The sequence below is a fragment of the Podarcis gaigeae genome (assembly GCF_964106915.1).
Source record: "Podarcis gaigeae genome assembly, chromosome: 12".
Lineage (NCBI taxonomy): Eukaryota > Metazoa > Chordata > Lepidosauria > Squamata > Lacertidae > Podarcis > Podarcis gaigeae.
The window spans coordinates 7,666,608-7,672,607 of NC_139688.1; positions in this window are offsets into that span (position 1 = coordinate 7,666,608).

Genomic DNA, 6,000 nt, shown 5'->3' on the forward strand with positions numbered 1-6,000 from the left:
TTTGACCACTTTAGGTCTCAGATGTTCAGTGTTACCCTGGCAACTTAGCCTTCAGTGAGGGAAGAGTATCATAAAATCCTCTTTCTGGGTCTCAGAGAGAGCTTCAAGGATAGCTGATTTACCCTCTGGTGGGAAAACATCCTGCCATTTGTACCACTTTCAGGGGTAGATAAGGAGACACGGAATGCAGCGTAAGAGCGAGGAGACTCACAGATGCAGAACACACAAAAATCGGATATAGCTATTAATGATAAATTAACATGTGCTATTAAGGTAAGAGGGACGCGGGGGGCGCTGTGGGTTAAACCACAGAGCCTAGGACTTGCCGATCAAAAGGTCGGTGGTTTGAATCTCCACAATGGGGTGAGCTCCCGTTGCTCGGTCCCTGCTCCTGTCAACTTAGCAGTTTGAAAGCACGTCAAAGTGCAAGTAGATAAATAGGTACCACTCTGGTGGGAAGGTAAATGGCATTTCTGTGCGCTGCTCTGGTTTGCCAGAAGCGGCTTAGTCATGCTGGCCACATGACCTGGAAGCTGTACGCCGGCTCCCTCGGCCAATAAAGTGAGATGAGCGCCGCAACCCCAGAGTTGGTCACGACTGGACCTAATGGTCAGGGGTCCCTTTACCTTTACCTTATTAAGGTAAGACGGGGAATGTGCAGGAGAAATTATCAGTGTTTAAAAAAAAAAAAGGTTCAGATTTCCCTTTGTCACCTCAGCCTGGTCCTCGGACCCTTGTCGGCATAAAAGAGTCCACAAGAAGAGTATCCTTGCAGAGTACTTTCTGCTTTTATTCTTAAAAGTCTTTCTGTAAAAGCGACTGACCAACTGTACACACCTCAACACTGCCAGCTTTCACTAACCAACCAACCAACCAACCCAACAAGAAACTAACATTTCTCACTCTATATATACAAGTACAACCCCTTTCAGTTTTAACAGTACAAATTCTACAGCCACCTGCCCTATCTCCTCAAAATCCGCAATCTATCTTGCTGATGGTCGTAGAAGCAAGATTGATGACGAGGAACATGTTTCCTGCAGTGCTTGAACACTACTCTACCAGAGACTCGGAAAGGGGTCAAGCCATTGCAAGAGGTGTTGAAATTTTGGGAGGTTGGATAGTTACAATGGAATGGTCTCGGGGGTGGGGTGCGCACTTGTATTTTTATTTACTTATTCTAATTACTTTGTCAAAATAAAAAAGACAATTATTAAAAAGAGGAAAAAACGCACGCAATAATCAAGACTAATATATTCTAAAAGGTTAAATGCAATTTAAGTGAAACACTGAATATATTTTATACACACACACACACACACACCTGGGGGTTCTAATTTTTATATCACTAACAGGCATAGAGGGTTAAGGCAGCATGGAAGTTGGTGCAGTGCGAATGTACCAGCAGGACTGCTGGATTGGCTCTGCCAATGCGTGTGCACTGCGTCAACCCCTCCAGTGCCTCATCCCCCTCCCTCCCTCCCTCCCGGCACTTTCTGTCTGCTGTTTTTAGAATGAGCTTGCATTAAAAATCATTTAAGTTTAAATGACTACCCAATGAATCAGGGGCACCTTTTGAGCTGATCAAAAGGCTCTTCTAATCAGCAAGTCAAAGCAATTGACTTAAGGGTTCAGCCCTTTTAAATGAAAAGTAACAGTTGCCATCAAAAACCAATTCTCATTAAAAACTTCCTTTTTCTTTCCTACCAGTCCTTAATTGGATATATTCCATATTTCCTCTTTTAGACAGCTAAGTTGATGTGATGTGCACTGCATATCAGGGATGATTAATTTGGAGCTTTTTCTCTAGAAATTTCCTTTTTCTGCTTGATGACATTGCGGTTTTCATACTAATTCTAAGCCCAGGTAAGATACTTCTATTGCTTCTGTTGCTTGTTCTTTAACCACAGTGTTGATGGTTTCTATTTTCACTGGGGGCGAGGGACGACCACAATTTGTCATGTGTTAAAAGATATGCCTTGCACATCTGGGTGCAGAATCTTGCAGTTTCATCTCTTCTCTTGACTATTGCTTGTGGCTACAGTTTGAGTGGGACGCGGGTGGCACTGAGGGTAAAACCTCAGCACTAGGGCTTGCCGATCGTCAGGTCGGTGGTTCGAATCCTCGCAGTGGGGTGCGCTCCCGTTGCTCGGTCCCAGTGCCTGCCAACCTAGCAGTTCGAAAGCACCCTCGGGTGCAAGTAGATAAATAGGGACCGCTTACTAGCGGGAAGGTAAATGGCGTTTCCATGTGCTGCGCTGGCTCGCCAGATGCAGCTTGTCACGCTGGCCACGTGACCCGGAAGTGTCTTCGGCCAGCGCTGGCCCCTGGCCTCTTAAGCGAGATGGGCGCGCAACCCCAGAGTTGGACACGACTGGCCCGTATGGGCAGGGGTACCTTCACCTTTACCTTTACAGTTTGAGTACAGCAAAATAATGTACGTGTGCTTCTTGACTTCATAAACATGCTTCACAACACTAATTCCTCGGCTTGCTGTTAAAATTTCAGAGGATCCAGAACAGACAAAAGGAAGCACATCTTCATCCATCACAAATCCACATACAGGGAAAAGTAGGTAAAGTGAGCAGGAAAAGCCCAGGAACTGAATCAGTCTTTCAACGGCCACACTGTTGACTGTAGACCAACTTTTTTTAAAAATAACATTTTATAGATTGTCCAAAAATAACAATAACAATAACAAAACAGTTTGACTTCCCTCTAATCGCTTCCTTGGTTCTATTATATATTCACATAAAGGTAAATGGACCCCTGACCATTAGGTCCCGTCGTGGCCGACTCTGGGGTTGCTCATCTCGCTTTACTGGCTGAGGGAGCTGGCGTTCAGCTTACGGGTCATGTGGCCAGCATGACTAAGCTGCTTCTGGAGAACCAGAGCAGTGCATGGAAACGCCGTTTACCTTCCCGCCGGAGCAGTACCTGTTCATCTACTTGCACTTTGACGTGCTTTTGAACTGCTAGGTTGGCAGGAGGAGGGACCGAGCAACGAGAGCTCACCCCGTCGTGGGGATTCGAACCGCCGACCTTCTGATCGGCAAGTCCTAGGCTCTGTGGTTTAACCCACAGTGCTACCCGCGTCCCATTTATCAGCATACTGCATGTCTATTACTAAATGACTGTAGACCAACTTTTGCCAACCAGGTGCCCTCCAAATGTTCAGACTAGCACTGCAATCAGCCCCGGCTTGGAGAAGGCTGCTGCAGAATGTATGGTCAAATGCTTCCTTGCACCGGTTAGGGCCATAAGGCAATGCCACCTGAATGTTTGCTCTCTCTAACTTTTTCTTAAAGGTAAGGATGACTGCTAATGCTGGATAGCTCAGTTGGTTAGAGCGCGGTGGTGATAACGCTGAGGTTGCAGGTTTGATCCAGCTGCATTTTCCTGAATTGCAGGGGTTGGATTAGAGGGTCACTACCAACATTATTATTCTATGTAAATATACATAGGGACGCGGGTGGCGCTGTAGGTTAAACCACAGAGCCTAGGACTTGCCAATCAGTAGGTCAGCGGTTCGAATCCGCCAACCTACCAGTTCAAAAGCATGTCAAAGTGCAAGTAGATAAATAGGTACCGCTCCAGTGGGAAGGTAAACGGCATTTCCACGCACTGTTCTGGTTCACCAGAAGCGGCTTAGTCATGCTGACCACACGACCCGGAAGCTGTACGCTGGCTCCCTCGGCCAATAAAGCGAGATGAGCACCGCAACCCCAGAGTCGGTCACAACTGGACCTAATGGTCAGGGGTCCCTTTACCTTTACCTTTAAATATACATATGATAGCCAGGTGGTCCTCTTGATTCATGCAAGAGGGTCGTGACTGACTAGTGCTAGGTTCACTGGTATGCCAGTCTTTTGTGCAAATTAGTCAGGAGGAAGCTGGATTCAAAAATTTGGTACTCCTTTTTTTTTTTTTTAAAAAAAGCACACACACGTTTAACTAGAAACTTCATCCTTAATTAATTAAAGCTTTGCAGTACCAAGGTTGCCCTAATAAATTGCACTGATGGTCGTGATGATTTTTCTCCAGTTGCTGCCAACCCTCTCCCCCAGCTCCCCCGCAAAAGGAAAGCTTCTTGTTATAACTGCACATTGAGGATTCTGGTGTTGGCACCACATCGCCTCTTCATTCCTTAGGGATTTAAAAATAGTTCCTGGCTGGCTCGCTCCCCAGCCAGCAGAAAAGATTTAGTATGCAAGCCGAGCTCCCTCTTCCCCCCGCCCCCCCATAGTAACTCCCTTGGCACCATCACAATTCATTGAGAAATGGCTGGAACAGGGACTGGGGTTCAGCAGGCGTACCATTTTGCTCCTATAGAGATGGAAGTTGAGAAATGGCTAAATCTCTGAAGTTTCAGGGTAGGTGTGAGGGCAACAGAGCCACTTCCGCCTAAGCAGGTGGGGTTGTGGGCTGCATGGCCCCTCCATGTGCGCGGTGGGTGGAGGCCAGCCCTGCACAATTGAGGGGATTCCCGGTTGCGTCATCCCCTGGCCGGCCAATCGGCTGGCTTGTGGGGCATGGCCTGCCCTATTTAAGGCAGGACACGCCTGGGATCTCCCTCTTTGTCACCCTCCAGCTGTTCCTGCTTTTCCCACCCTCCCACCCTATAAGGTTTTCTTTCCTTGACCTTGCTATGGACCTTGGTTGGTCACCGTTGAGGGGCCTGGTAGAAATTTTTCCACTTGGCAAATTGACACCAGCCACTTGGTTTTCGCCTATCTCATAGCAAATCATCACAACTTTCTGGGTATTGGGGTTAGGCATTGGTATTGTTCTGTAGATGGAAGAGGGGCGGTAACACCATCACCTGCCCCGCATATAGAAGGGTAGTCCGTTAAAGGATTCCGGGGGGCGTGGCCCTGTTCAAAGCCTATAGAGGTGAGGGCCCAAGGCACGCCCCCTATCAGTGACCCCGGGGGAGTTCCTAGTTGATGTGCATGAGCAGGACTCCCCCTACTGGTGGTTAACCCTTCCCAGACTTTATGCAGATGGGCTGGAGTCGGATATAGTCAGTTAGGACCAATGCCTAAGCCAATACCGCTCTTCATCTGTAACCAATAAAGTTGTGGCCTTTTTTTTAGCTCATTAACCTTAATAATTGTGTCATGTGTCATTATTTCCACCTGGGGGGGGGGATGGGAACTCGCCATGCAACACCCTTGAGATCTTTTTCTGGTGCCCAGGAGGCGTCCAAGTCACTGTTCTCTTCCTTCTTGGCCATGGGATGGTGAGGGCGATGACCTTTCCTTCTGTGAAATGTACCTAGAACTGAAGGCGGAAGTGTGAAATCTGACACTTTCCCACTTCCTCTTTCATCTCAATGTGCCTTTCAAGGCTCAGATTCATTCTTTCGCCCAGTACCCTTGGATAATCAAAGTTTGTGAGAGAGCATTTTGTTTCTGCATAATGTGGGGAGGGGTGGTTTGACCTAAGGGAGGGAGAGAGAAGAGACCAGAGGGGGTGGCATCTGCAAAACTTGCTCAGGTTTTCAGGTGTGCCCATGGGGATGGGCGAGAGATTGGCCCTGGCAGGGAGTTGAAGGAGTAGCTCCTGCTACGACTCGATTGCCAGCTGGGCAAAAACCAGAATGAAATAAAAACACCCAGTGGTTGTGGTGGTGGTGGAGATCAAAAATGCCTACTAAAGGGAGGATGCAGAGGGCATTGGGAACCAGTGTGGTACAGTGGTTAGAGTGTTGGACTAGGACATGGGTGACCAGGGTTCGAATCCCCACCGGGCCATGAAGTTCACTGGGTGACATTGGGCCAGTCACTGTATTCTTTCAGCCTCATCTATCTCACAGGGTTGTTGTGGAGATTACATCAGGAGGGGGAGAACCTTGAGATGGTGGTTTATAAATAAATAAAATTCTTAGATAAGCTTGCTGGAGCCAGCATTGTAGAGTTCAAATTAGTGACTGAATTATCACCTGGAGCCTTACAGCTCTGTAGAAGTGGTCAGATTTGGATGTTCATTAATCTAAAA